The sequence below is a fragment of the Parambassis ranga genome, chromosome 12, assembly GCF_900634625.1.
Source record: "Parambassis ranga chromosome 12, fParRan2.1, whole genome shotgun sequence".
Lineage (NCBI taxonomy): Eukaryota > Metazoa > Chordata > Actinopteri > Ambassidae > Parambassis > Parambassis ranga.
In genome coordinates, this window is record NC_041032.1 from 4,468,914 (window position 1) to 4,483,848 (window position 14,935).

Sequence of the window (14,935 nt, forward strand, 5' to 3'; positions counted from 1 at the left end):
CTTGGCGAGTGTGTGTGCACCCGGGGATAAACAGAACACGGTCATCTCCTGAGGCGGAGGATGCCCTCAGAGAAATCAATCTGGAATTACTTCACTGTCTGCAACATATTCAAGGCTGGGCACAGGCTCCATTTTTCACAGTGTGTACTAAACTGATGCTGAAAGAAAACATACACATTTATTGTGTATACAGTCTCAGAGTATAGTTTTAACTCATTTAATGAAATGAGTAAATGCAAGATATTTATTTAAGCAACAAATGTGAGACAATCTCCATAGACCTCCATGTTAAAATTACTTTACAACAAAAATAAATTTGTTCCCAACGTGGTGAAAACACAGTTTAGTTTGCGTCATACCTAAGCTCCACTCGCCCACTTTGCCCTGCCCATATGCCCATATGTGGATGATGGAATGAGGTGCTGCCTCCAACAGTAGCCTCCAACACTCGGCCTCAAAACCCCTATTGTGGTCATTGTCTCAGTTTAGACCATTCATTTAACACATTTTTTTTGAATCACTGTTTGAGGTTTTTGGCACCAAAATCATAATACTTGGTTAAGTTCAGCCAAAATTTCCTGTTTCACAACTTCAAGTCAAACCTTGTCCTCCTGCAAGACGTGTCTCTGCCATTTTATTAGCCTCTAGGATGGCAAGTCCTGTCTTGTGCAGCAGTTTTTAATATGCACTTATTCATAATATTAATACAAATAATTTAAAACACTGTAAACCATTGTTAGGCATTTGTCTTTCTTATCTGCTAAAGTTGAAAAACAATAATTTAAAAAAATATCAATAAATGATTAAAATAATAATGGCAGCAGCCCTGTTTCAAATAAATAAATAAATCAGATAGTCACTGTTCCAGTACCCCTGCATCTTGTGTTTGAGTGTTTCAAAGAACAAAAAACAAATCTCCCCAGTGTGGTTTAAAAAAAAAAAAAAACAAGAAAAAAAAAGACTGCAATAAAATACAAATACAAGCGAAGACAGCGTACAGATGTCTGTTCCCTTTTGGTGATTATATTACCATTCCCATCTTGTACACCTGATGCCTCCGTTCGGAGAGGAAAATACAGACATGGAATCTTGTGTAAATATTTTCACAAGAGAGACCAGAGAAAACACACGTGAGCACAAACAAGCATGCCTGCATGTGTGTGTTTGCAAGCACTCGAGTATGTTTACCACTTACATGGAGCGTTTGCCTTTTTTCAGCTATTGTGTCAACCGAAAGCTGATGGTTCACTTGTACTTTCTGGCCCTTTAAATGTGTCTCTTAAAGCTTAAAAACAAGTGCAGAATTAATCAGATGCACACCTCCATATATGCACAAACAGGAAATAAATAAATAGAAATCAGACTTTAGGCCAGAAAAAAAGAGTAGAAGTGAAGTTAAAAAGCTGGTGATCTCAGGTGTGGTATGACAGCAGACTTTTTAACACGGTGGCTTGTGTGCTCCACTGGAGCAACAACTCTCTGATTTTTGACTTCTCAAGAGCAAACAAGTCTTAAAAGAGTGCAGAGAGGAAAGGAAGATGGAGCAGCAAAGACCAAGAAGTCAGGTAACAAAGACCCATCACATTCTTGACAAGCCCTTCTACCATATCACCACTCTGCATCACGCAGGGAATAATGCATTATTCCTCTGGGAGGGAGGCCCTTATCTGCACACACACTCCTACATGCTCATATCTGCAGACACAAATTAAAATTTCCTCCAAAAAAAAATCAGAATGTAGGAAAGGTTTTGAAAGAAGGCAAGAGGAGGAGGAGGATAATTTAGAATATATTTTTTGGTGTCAGGAAGAGGAAAAACAGAGAAACACCAACACAGAGAAAACCTGTGCAGAGGTCTGGAAAATCCTGGATGCATAAGGTACGTAAGTAAGGTGAATGTGATAAAAGTTACAAAAAAAAATCAATTGAAAACAGTGTGAAAATGTGTGTAGCTTCCAGCTACAGCATCATGCATTTGGCACAGGCTCATCCTGTTTACCGCATCTGTAATAATATATTCACTATCACGGGAAATAAAGCAGTTATTCTTAATTTAATAACGTTCATTAAATCCTCCAAAGTAGCAGAGCAGCATTGTTGTCCATTTTAGAGTCAGTCTCCCAGGAGGAGCATATCATAAATGTTACAGGTGCTTTTTGAGGAAGAGGAATAATTAGCAGGCAGAGCAATTAAAGGGAGAGGAGAGGAGAGGAGAGGAGAGGAGAGGAGAGGAGAAGAGGAGAGGAGAGGAGAGAGAGGGGGAGGGGCAAGTGAGGAGAGGGGGAGGAGGCAAGTGAGGAGAGGCTGGAATACCCAGCAGACTGAGGTGAGTCAGAGAGATGATCAGATACTCAGACAGCCAGTCAGAGAACTGGTGTCAATAAAGAGACTGATGCCTGTCTGGGAACTGTGCACGAGATAAATGTTCATACACACATAGACTCACACATACCCGCATGTTGTGTCTAGGGGCATTGAATCATTCAGCGCCTTCAGAACAACAGGAAGAGGCGTCTCAGCAGGTGAGAGAGCTATGACCATAAAAGAAGGCTGGCTGAGTTCTTTCAGACAGTCTAAACACACACACACACACACACACACAGTATCGCACACAAGCACTCGGTCAGCTACAGGTGTTGTTGTCTCTCCTGAACTTTGAAGCCACAGCCAGAGAGGCTTTTGCACTTTCATTGAAGAGATTTATGCTTTGCAGTGAAGTGCACTCAGCCTTTCAAAATAAACCTCATCCAAATACTTGACTCGCACAGAAAACGTTCATTATACTAGCCGTGTAATACCTCATTCAGTCCAGTGCATTCAATGACCAGCTAAAAAAATGGGAGGAAAAAAAGCCCTTGAAAAGGATTTTAACCTTCATGAGCCTCAGCTCTGTCACAGGGTGATGAAGACTTTAACTGAGTTTGACTAGTGAAAGACTGAATCATTGGAAATAATGGACTGACAAATAACATCACAGCAATCTAAATCTTTGAAACAAAGTCTACAGTCTGCCAACACTGGCATCATCTTGTATTCTTAATGGTGTTTTTGCATCAATGATTCATTTTCTAGAAACTGACAAGAAGATGCAAACATGCAAAAGTTATATGTAAAATAATGTAAAAAAATAGCATTCTGCATATGCACGATATACAAGCAAATAATATCTGAATGTAAAAATAGAAACATTTATATGTTGCACGGCGCTGTTTAAATGGCACGTGCCAGGTGAGCATGAGCAGGTGGGCTGCTCTATCCTGCTTCCAGGTCACCCAGATGTTAAAGTCAGTGAGGAGAAAGGCCCTGCTCCTGCAAAATTATAGTAGGCGGACACGGCATGAATAATGCATTGCGATAGTATGCAAATGCGTTAATCTTATCCTATTACCCTTAAAAGCCTGTAAGCAGGCAAAGATTGACCACAGTTTTAAATCTCGTACAACCCCTCAGCAGCCGAAGCAAGAACTGCTTCGTTAGCGAGGCCCGCGTGGCTCCTGTTTAAAATATGGAAGTTAAAAAGGCTAAGTACGGTTTTTAGTGAGGTTAATCTCCATTACAAAAGGAGATAATTCAGCACAGAGCTGAGCTTCTGGTGGGAGAAAGTCACCGTGACTGCAGAGCGTGACTCCATAATTGAATCAAAACCCCACCTTCACCTTTACACTGGCCATCGCAGGCCTCTGACATCATACCCACCACACATGAGAAAGAATGCATTAGATGTACTACTGTAGCATGCTCACCATAGTAGGTCATTCGTGAGAATAGAGGAGCAGTGAACCTGAAGCTAGCTTTAAAAAAAAAAGGAGACCCCTTCCTGGGGAAGGAAAGCCTTTTTGTAAGGTTGAGATTGAAAAGAGAAGAGAAGCGTTATGTCTTCAAGGTACAGCGCTTTACTGATGCGGAAATGACCACAGCTATAGAAACAAATCCGCTCACATGGATAGTGGTGAGAAGGAGGGAAGAGGGCTGTGCCAGTTGGTGAGTCGGATGTCTTAGAAGAGAAAGACAAATACTGTGTGTATTATAACTAATTTCTTTTTCAGCAATATAATGATTTTTCCCTAAGTGGTAGGCCAAAAGTGGACTTATCCTGGAACAACCATGGGATTTTTATGGAGGTTATCTTGCACGAGATGTGCACAATATTTAAATGTTTAAAATTTTCTCCAGAGATAATCTGGTTAACGTATATCAGTACAAAACAAAAGTATGTTCATGGGTTCTTTGTACATTCATTCATTCTTTAACAACAAAGGGTGTTTTTGTACTGCAGGAGCTGAGGGAAGGTGTGAGATGACACAATCTTTTACCTCCTAATTAATCCTGTCAGGCTTTGTTTGGGATCAGCTTCTGAGGCGAAGCAATTCATTCTTTTCTCTGCTGTTTTTTGTTTTTGTTTTGGGCTGGATTCAATTTAAAAAAAAAAAAATACTGTTTTTTTGTTAACCTTCGGATTAAAACTGGAAGGGAGCCAAGATGTGAGATTATACCCAATCAGTTGCAAATCCCACTGTGCAGCATTTCAGTGAGGTGCCTCTCTGTAGTAAACACTTCTGTATCCTCCCAAAAACCATCCATAAAGAGGCAAAAAGGTGCTGGACTATCAAAAATGGCCTGTTAGTTCCTGCAGTAGAAAACAACATGCGACCCTAACGGCCCTAAAAGTGGCCCAGCGAATTCAGGATGTAGAAAAACAAACAGTAAGGTTGAGGCCACTTTAAAAACTGCCCTGGAAGAAGCCATATGAGAGACGTTCCAGGGGTGGAACGCGCAGTATAATGTTGTGGACCACCAAGTTCCTGCAGTGGAAAAATGTCCAGTTCCCCCTAAGCTTCAAGCTGGCAAAGAGTCTCACACAGCATCAGGTAACCAGTTCGAAACCGTTTTAGCTTTTAACACAAGCTCCATTTATTTTTTTTATTTTTTATTTTTTTTAAGATCGACAGTTAGTGTGCACCACTGAATGGATCTGTCATGTGAATTGTGCACAAAAGGGAAGTGAAAATGTTCGATTTTCGCATGATATAGAGAGAAAAGAGGCGAGTTCAAGTCAAAATGGACAGAGCATATACTCTATTATCATTTTAATTCTACCTGACCTGATTTTTCAATTTCCGCTCCTCTTTTTCTCACATCTCTGTGGAACAATAATAATTCATCAGGTTTTCTTTTCTTCCAGCAGTGTGAGATTTTTACCTCTATTTTGTGCACGAGAGGCTTCACCTTCGCATGACCAGCCATATCTCCGTTTGCACTGTCAAACAGAGGCAGCCTATAATACATACCATCTATCGGCCTGTTTTCCCCTGGCAGCTGTCCTGTGTTGTTGCTTGTGCAGGGTGAATATTGCACAAGGAAATTTTTTTTCATTTTCTTTCTGCAGCTGTTCAAACACTTACGAAAAGTGTTCACACAATGTAAAACCAGAAAGCCCAGAAGCTCTAACATCTCACTGCATAATGCAGTCCTCCAGGTTCTATCCTTCCACTTATACAAATCTGTGTTGTATCTAAGCAACAGGCCATAGAGCCGTGACTCAGGAGAGGAGCGTCTGTTTCAGGCATTTCCACTCAGGCTATAGCTGCAGATTCAAGGCTTGATGAATGTGAGAAGGAGGTCCGCCGAGAATCCCAGACACCCATGGATCAATGGCCAGGTAATTTATGACACAAGACCAGGGAGAGGAAGACTGCATCTATCTTTTCCCCGGTGAGTTTTCCTCACAACTAAAGACTCATCGTAGTGATTTAGATCCCCCACAAGATCCATAACCTGTTACTTCTTTCTACTGAAAACAACTGCTCATATACACAAAGTAAACCACGATTAAAAGCGCCTAACTGGACTGAGCATGGCCATAGTCGCGGCGCATTAAGTCCATTACATTTGAATAATGTTTGGCAGTGCTGTTGTCACTAGAGGCTTTTAAACACACGGTCCAAAAAAAAGTCACAAGGAAATTACATCTATGCAGATTTATGTGTTATGACACAGCAACGCTGCGATAATATTAACGCTCACTTAGCACATTAATTTCATCTTACATGGAATAATCTATAAAGACTAATACTTCCAAAGCATCCAAAGCAAATTATTCTTACACCGGGACAAAGTCAGGCACAGATGAATCCTGTGTTAAGCCGCTACATATGCAAACTGTGAAATGATTCGTGTGTCTCCAGAAGGTAAATCAGGAGGACGACTCTCTCACTGTGTACAAAGCTGTGGTGAACCAGCTCTTTGCTGTTATTTCTGATGAACATACCATTGCCATGCATAACATACTGTTGCTATGGACACAGGCGTGTAAAATGTGTGTTTTTTTACCCCTAGATATTGCTCAAATTCTTACTGTATTTTGGTCTATTTCAGAGTCTTAAGATGTCACAAGATGCTACTTTTGGTGTAGGATAAGTGTGACAACTAAAGGATTAAAGAATAATTACAAGTTTTATAATCTTTAGTCTGCATCCGTAAATGTTACTAAAAAGAAAGGATTAGGGCAAAAAACTGAAAGCACTGCTACTGCCGGATGTTTGTAGAGGCTATCTGGTACACTGGGGATGCAGCACTGTGCTCTTGATGGCTCTGATTATCTCCAAGGTGACTAATGCTATTAACACAGAGAACAGCCTGTTAATTACCCAACTGGCTCCGAAGCCAAGCTTGGCCCTTTTTAATCATAGCACAGCCTGTATAAACAATGCTTCAATCATCACGCGACACAATACACCAATAAGCCAATTTACAGATTAAGTCGATTGGACGGGTGAATACTCTGAGATGCAGTTTACATCCACTCAGTGGTGTACTTGACAGTGGGCGAGCTTTCCACTGGGCACTCAACCAGAGTGAATGCAATGTGAAACCAATAGCTTCTGTGATTTCATGTGAAGCTGTCCGATCATACACGCACCACGCTCCATGTTTGCACATACTGATAAAATCTTATTTGATCAGAGCACTAAAAGACGGCTATGGATGCAGATGTGTAAACACAACAGACACCGCACAGACGAAATAAACATATCCATCCATCAGCAGCCAGCAAAGGTTTATATTACTCATGTCATAAAAACACTAATGTCAAAAAACAAAACCATAAAAGCTCCTTCATTAAGGATGAGGTCAAGCCAACACATCCTCTCATAATGGAAATGTGTCAATTAGCAATGGTCATTCAGGCAAATCAGTTTAAACTGACTGGAGATAAGCATTAATCCAAGCAAACTGCTCCAGAGGGCAACAAGCTTCTCTGACATTTTTTTTTTGGTTCCACACCCAGCAGGAAAATTTACCTGTATTTTTCAGTTGAGTACAGGATATAAACGGTTAATATACATGCCAAAAAACAGGAAGTAGCAGTACCAAAAGTACCAGGCTATTGAGGGCCTTTGTGCGTCCCCATCAGCAGAACTTCCCTCTACATGCTCATAAGGTATCCACGGCAACTAAGGTTGAGAACTATTTTGCAGTAACCACTTTTTGGTGCTTTAGTGTGATGACAACCGAACAACATCATACAAAATAGTGAAAATCAGCTGGTTCTTATCAATAATTTATCCCACCAATTAATTAATTAGCTAAAGTTGTAGACTATTAACCGCTAACTTGCGGTTAATAGTCATGTGATAATAGTGATGTTTTATCATCAATTTAACATCAATTTAACTGCTTTAACAGCTGCAACTTGCCCTTGTCCCCCTCTCTGAGAGAGAAGACACACACAACAGACATAAATGCTGAATGGCATGATTGGGTCATACCTGTTATAGCCAGTATCAGCTCCAAGTTCCTGCAGTTGAAAAACGGCAATAGCTTCTTTATTATAGAACACTTGGTGTCTGACTTGCTAATTCTTACAATATTTGTAAATTATTGCTGGTTCTCCCTGTCTAGAATCTGGGAAATCAAGCTCATATATTGCAATTTCTTAGCGTGTTAGGAGAGAGGGGGCTCTGCACTTCAATCCTTGTGTTGTTCAGCATTTTAGCACCTCATATATTAGTGCTTTTAATCAGACATTTGCAAATTCTACCCAACTGGGTTTGTTCTTATATTTATTACATGCAGTGTGAAATGACTTTTTAACCTTTTCTAAAGTGCTTATTTTGACAGAGCTGATTCTTGGCATTTTACAAAATTGACCTGACCCATGTCAGCATACATAAGTCACAGTTAGCTGGTCATTCCAGGGCTGTTTACAACCCAGTAATTACTGCCTCCACTGAGGGGGCATCCGCCTCTATTTTTTTTTTCCCGGGATCTTTCCCTCAACCTTAAACACGTCAACATTCTGGCCTAAATGAAAGCAACCCTGTTTACACTTTAGCTCGACAGCTTAAGGTCAGCGGATACTGTCCTCTGTCACATTGTATCACATTGACACGACCTCTTTTTTGAGGCCCTTATCACCCAGAGTAGCCACGCAGCCAGCATCATTATGTATTGGAGTCTACTTCCTGTTTATACTTCCATGGCAAATTGCATTGGAAAGCTTGTTGGCTCTGTCCCTCACAATTAATCACTGTTGAGACAAAAAACATTGTCACAGCGGAAAGAAGAAGGAGCTTAAACGGAGAGGCACGGGAGGGTGATATGTGTGTTTTTGTGCAGCTCCAAGCTTACAACGACACAGAGGAAGTGCTTGTTGTGAAAGTCTCTCATCTTTATGACAGCTAATTATCCATTTACATCACTCCTTCTGCATTATCAGAGGAAACAGTCATAATTTACCCACACCTGTCTGTATGATCTTCCCTGCACCATTCCTGTGTGAAATTGATTTAACTTCCCTCATATCTATGACCCCAGCTGTCCTCCCTGCTTCCAGGTAGACTAGAAAAATCTGAGACATCAAATAGCAGACAGCAAAAAGAAAAAAAAGGGCTTAACTCTTATCTTTCATAGAGCGAAAAACATGGAGAAGTCTGGATGAAAAAGAGATACAAAGAGCCTTGTCAGACAGATACAGCGGCGCCGGAGAGCAAGGCAGGATCAAACGTCCAGTTTCTGCCGGTAATCCTCCTCGAGTGGAGTAGGAAGGGAGGTGGGAGATGGAAGCAGGAGGGGAGTAATGGAGGAGAGGGGGCGACTGGCTGCTGTGCCACAGAAAGCAAATGTTACTGGCTTTTTCATCCAGCAGGGCGAAGCGACGCCAGCCCCTCCACAGCTCTCCAGACAGTCTGGCACACGGGCCACAGGAGGAAACCTTTGGAAAGATCACAGCCCCAAGCCTAGAGCATGGAAAGAGTATGTGTATATTATGTGTGTGTGTGTGTGTGTGTGAGCCTGTACCATAATTGGAGGTTTTTTAGGCCCGGTGTTTCAAATTCCACAACATGGCAGCAGAGTAAACTAACCTACAAAAGCACAATGTTATCCCTCATTTCATAACTCAAAGATAACACCAGGAATGTGTAGCACATTTAGACATTCGGCACTGCATCGTCACAGAGCTCTTCATACAAAATGCAATAAAACATTAAATGCACTCACTCAGGAATATTTATTTTAAGCAAAGTCACTGTGTCAAAGCTGACAAAGCTGAAACATTTATAAATGAACATCTGAAAGTAAGCATTTGTTGCCATCTCTCCTGACCAGGGCCAAAATCTATAAGGTTACCTTACAGACTAAACTCAGGGTGGAAAATAAGGTCACAGAGGTAACTTCCTGGTCAGCCTGTGACACAGAAACCCACGGAACATCCGGTGATATCGACATGCTCTAATTCCTATGATAGTCCTAAATATGTAATGCCGGTGTAAATGTTTAACAGTATTGGCTCAGAAATAGTAGGAGGTCAAAGGTTTTTGTTGCTGAACTTATGACCCTGGCATTGAAAAGAATGGGATTGTCACAATAAACTGTGACCAACTATACACAGATCTTTCACGACAGAATGTGTTTGGTTATGGTGGTATATGATGTACATGTTGGCCGTGCCCAAGTCTGCCTAAAATCTGATTAATCCATATACAGGCAAAGAAGTAATGTGCAAGTAAGGCAGAGGTGGGCAGCAGTCACATGAGGCCATGTTCACACTGGAGAAAGTCAATCCAGTTGGAGTAGGATTGAATCTGGATAGCCTTTAAGCTGGATACATTCATACCTATTTTCAAATCTGACTATCACACGCGCGTGTCTGCGCTGAGTCCAGTTTAACCCGGCTTGTTTGTTATCCTCCAAACCACTAGGTGGCATCTCGTAATATACAGAGTCCGTTCAGGCCGCCGCAGACGTAAAGTGCATGCGTCATGTGTTTTCTTTCTTTCGTCAAAGCTGTCATAGTTCAAGTATCACATCACTAGCACTAGCCGGATTTGCATTCAGACCTTAGCCAGATTAGATCCACTTCCAAGAAAATCAGTCTATAAACCACTTCTACATGCACTCACCTGTGCAATAACTGTTAATATGTAAACTGTCTATTTTATAATGTATATATCTTTTTATTGGTAGTCTATTTATAATGTATATACCTGTTTCTTAACTTATCCCTTGCTGTCTGTATGCCATTGCAAAAATGCAATTTCCCCATTGTGGGACTAATAAAGGTTTCTTAATCTTTCTTAATCTTAATCCGGATATATCATGATTCGCGTTGTTCAGACTCAGAAAAAACCTATCCGGATATATCTGGATTCGGCCCGAATCCAGCTCTAGCAGGATTGATTTCCCCAGTGTGAATGGAGTCTTAGTCACAAAGTCAGCCTTCACCTGTCCCTTCAAGTGGCCATACCCTAAATTATACAATTTTAAGCTTTGATAATATTAAAATGATCAAAACAAGACTAGTTTCATAAGACACTATGAACACTTTATTTCTGCTGTAAAGTTTCACTTTTGGAGCTCAATCTAATGCTAAAAGCATTACTGAAAAAATAACAGTTTATATGATGACCGAGCCATGGGAATAACATGGCCAGCAACTTTAAGGATCTGTGAAAGAGCAACACGGTCAATCATCAACTGCTAAGTGATGCTATGAGCTATGGTTACAGTGAGGGGGTCCCAGTGGGCAGAGGTGAGAGAAACTAAGAGGCAGAAACAGCTTGATAAACCAGCTCTCTCTTCTCCATCTCCCACGCAGTTGGACACTGCCTGCAGCACCTCTTTAAAAATAGGAGAGAGAGAAAAAGCTGTCACTCTGGATTTAGCCTACTTTCCGACATGTGCATTAATTTCAAAGCAGATGGCAAAAAAAAGAGAGTGGGCTAAGAGGGAGGGGCATCTTCTAAGCTGCTGAATAACAGAGTGGAGAGCTGCACATGAAAGACAGAGCAGAGAGCTCTGGTGACCGAAGAAAACAGGGTTAGCACTTATTTCAAAGCAGATTCGAGCCTTATCATTTATAAAGATGATTATTTTGTGCAGTTCAGGTGTTTGTGTGTGTCTCAGGTTAGAAAAAAAATAAAAGAGAGCATGCAGAAACTCACTAGGAAGTATTACTTCATGAAAACTTTTATCGATTTGTTAACCCACTCTTCCCTTGTAGGCACTTATCTTCATAGCCTGTCAAGGTGAGAGGTCCAAATATAAATCAAGACATATTCTCTCAAAATGAAATAAAAGAAGGCAGAGATGGAGCAATAGACCTTAGAATAGATACATCTCTCTGTACTAAACATCCCCTGCAGACCAGGAAAAATTGCAAGCAGTAAACAGCTCTGCCATAAAGACCTCAACAAACCCCACGCAGCGCTGATAAAGCTGTTCCTATACGCTGGGAGCAAGGTGAAGCAATCAACTGTACTGTAATCAGTCTATCTTTAATTAATTAACATGCAAGCCCATCGTGAGTTGAGTTGATGCGCAGCGAGTTTGGTAAATCATATCACAAACAAGCCGTCCTCAAGGACGATCATTAATCACACGATCAGCCCATCATGACGAGCGTCCTTGAGGTATTTTCCTATCCCTGTTTGTCGGCTTCAATTGCAGGCTTATCAGCTCTAAAGGTTTCCATAATGCAGTATCAACACTAACACCCATATGGGAATTTATTCATGTTTTCAGTTTTGAAAACTGCTAAAGCATGTCGGCTTTACTGCCTGCTAGATGATGATGCTCTGAGTCAGAGGTGGAGACGGATGCACCCGAGGGCAGAGGTGGAGGCGGAAGTGAGTCCGTCTGCGTCCGAGCTCAATGCAACTCCCTTCTAGAAGTAATCAAACAAGCTGGGATGTGACGTCAGAACATCAGTCATCCTCATTTAAGAGGAGAAAAGCAGCTGAATGAGGCAGAAGACCAAAAAGCAATGAGTAAAGCCACGTGTAAACTGCAGTGCCAAAATATACTGCTATGTCTGCTAGTGCAAAGCTGCAGCTATATGCTCAGCTGGCGGCAACAGGATCAGATAGGACCCACTGTCCTGCCTCTGTAGTTTTCAAACAAAATACCTGAAAAAAGCAGAGTACACAGATTTGAGCTCAAGTCGTTTATCTCAAAGACCATCATAACGTAAAAAACATCAAGTTCCTGGAGGTCAGTTTTGTCCTGTTACAAGTGTTTTCATGTGTAGTATGCAGCTACAGCTGATTCGAGGCAGACAGCTATGTGTAAGTTGTGATTTTCATGGTTGACTTACAGGGCAGGTCGGATCTGGCGCTTCAATTTTGAAGCTTCAACAGCTAAAGGACCAGGTCATGTTCTAAGAAGGACTTCTGTCTAAGAGTGGAGGGGGATTACTCGGATAACCTCCTGAGGAAGGTCGTTGATGCCTTGTCTGATCTATACCCTCTGCTTTCTATAGGTATTTTTCTAGGACCTACTGTGGAAGAGTAGGTAGAGGCAGAGATTTGTTAAAAATATTGACAGCAAGCTTAAGCTTATCATATGTGGAAAGGTCCCCGAACATTAACAATACTGCCAAATGTAGGTTTGACTTATGTGTTTGAACTGTGTGCCTTGTATCCTCATTGGGCTTAGCAAGAGATTACCCTGAATTCGGACCTTAGAAATAAATAATAAAAAAAATCAGCACATCAGTAACACATGGTGATAAAAATGAAAATGAAAAAATAACATTTTATTCCAGCTCTGACAGATGGATACTGGCATTGCGTGAATGAACAACAATTGAACAATCATTTCTATCAGCCCAGTGTACACATTAGGTGTCCCACCACCGGCCAAGTCCGGGGCTGTAGCGAGCAGATGCGGAAAGAGGTAATTATTTGGATACTGTTGTGAGGGAGTAGCAAGTCTAATACTATTTGAACATGGATCTGGTCCACTCTATTACATGCAGAGGGAGCTGGCAGAGTAATGGAATATTTGATCAGCGCCGACACACAACACAACAGCTCAAACACTGTGGGGCTAATATATTTAGATGTTAGACAAGTCAACTGTCATTTTTTTTCACCATCCTGACATGGTGTAGAGAAAAAGAGAAAAAAATAACAAGTGTGACAGAGTACACCAGGAAATAAATAATAGTTTTTCCCCAGGTCCGCACAGGAGTAATAAGAAGCATCTGAGTATCTGTGACAGCAGTATCTTCAAGACCCAAGGGAGTCCTGGAGAAACAGCAGCCTGGAAAGTGCTAGTGAAGACGTTTGCACTTCACTCCTGTAGATTTTTGACGGGCTGACAGCTGTCCAAAAAAGATTCAAACTGTACACTTGTCCCCTGAGCTGTTGAAGCTTCCATCTGAGGTCCATCCATTCCAGCAATGACTGAATAGCAAAGACAACTCTTCGTTTCTCCATCTAGCCTAATTTCCAAATCCTATTGACACAGGTATAAGGCTAATTATCATTGACAGCTAACAAGAAAAACAATTCTTTGTTGACTACCCAAAACAAAAGGTATTTGTGTGCAATTACAAACATTCTTATCAGCTCAGCTAAAAAACACAAAGGGAATTCTCCCCTAGATTACATTAGTCCTGACATCCATGTACACTTGTAAGGTGTTGGGTGTAGAGTAGAGATAAACAGGTGGGTAAACACAACTTTGATTCTACATGGAGGAATGTGCAACAAAAGCAACAGGACAAGTTGATGCTTCCAGACCTTTGAAAATACACACCGACTTATCTGCTGCCTACTTGAAGTCATACATACATAGTGCATGCCATACGTGTTGTTGGGGGGGGGGGGGGGGGGCTTGCCATGGCCAAAAATGGCAATTTGAACCCCAACAACAAGTAAAGAATCATACCCGCGACTAAAAACCGCCTCCAGGTGGTAGAGCGGTTGTCCAATAACCGTGAGATTGGTGGTTTCTGACGATGTGTCCTTCAGCAAGGCACTTGACCCTACCCCAGTGGTTTGCGTGATTGCTGTTTAAATTTGTGTGCTTGTGTGAGCATACGTGAAGTAGTGTGATGCAGTTTTGAGTACCTTTGAGAAGGTATGTAAATGCACACATTTCCGACTGTTTACATACGCAGAGATAATCGAACGTAACCATGAGTAGTTTCTGGAGTAGGCGATTACCAACTTATCTTGAACGTAAGCTGCGTTACTCTTATATATTTAATGTAAAGAATATTTTGGGCCAGATTAGTTTATAGTTCCTCATAGAAGAAAATGTGACCCCCTGTGGTCAACATAAATATACAAATTACCACTGGCCTTTTTCTGAAACACATACAACGTTGATGACACAACAACACAGTTTAATTACCTAAATATGACTGTATTTCTTTTTAGAAGACCTGTGACAACAGTGTTGTTGCCAGATTGTTGAAAAACAAAAGTTTGAGCACATTATTTGCACAGCTCATTATTCACGTTGGCCAGCAGCCCATATATTAACAGAAATCACTGCTTTGTGTTACGTCCACATGTGCACTCTTTCCTCTGCTGGAAAGTGTGCCTCTGAGTACAGTAGACTGTATGTGTCCAATCTGATGTGACTGAGATAACAAAAGGGAGACAATGGTCCATTTAGCCTTATCGAACATTATCGCGCTGAG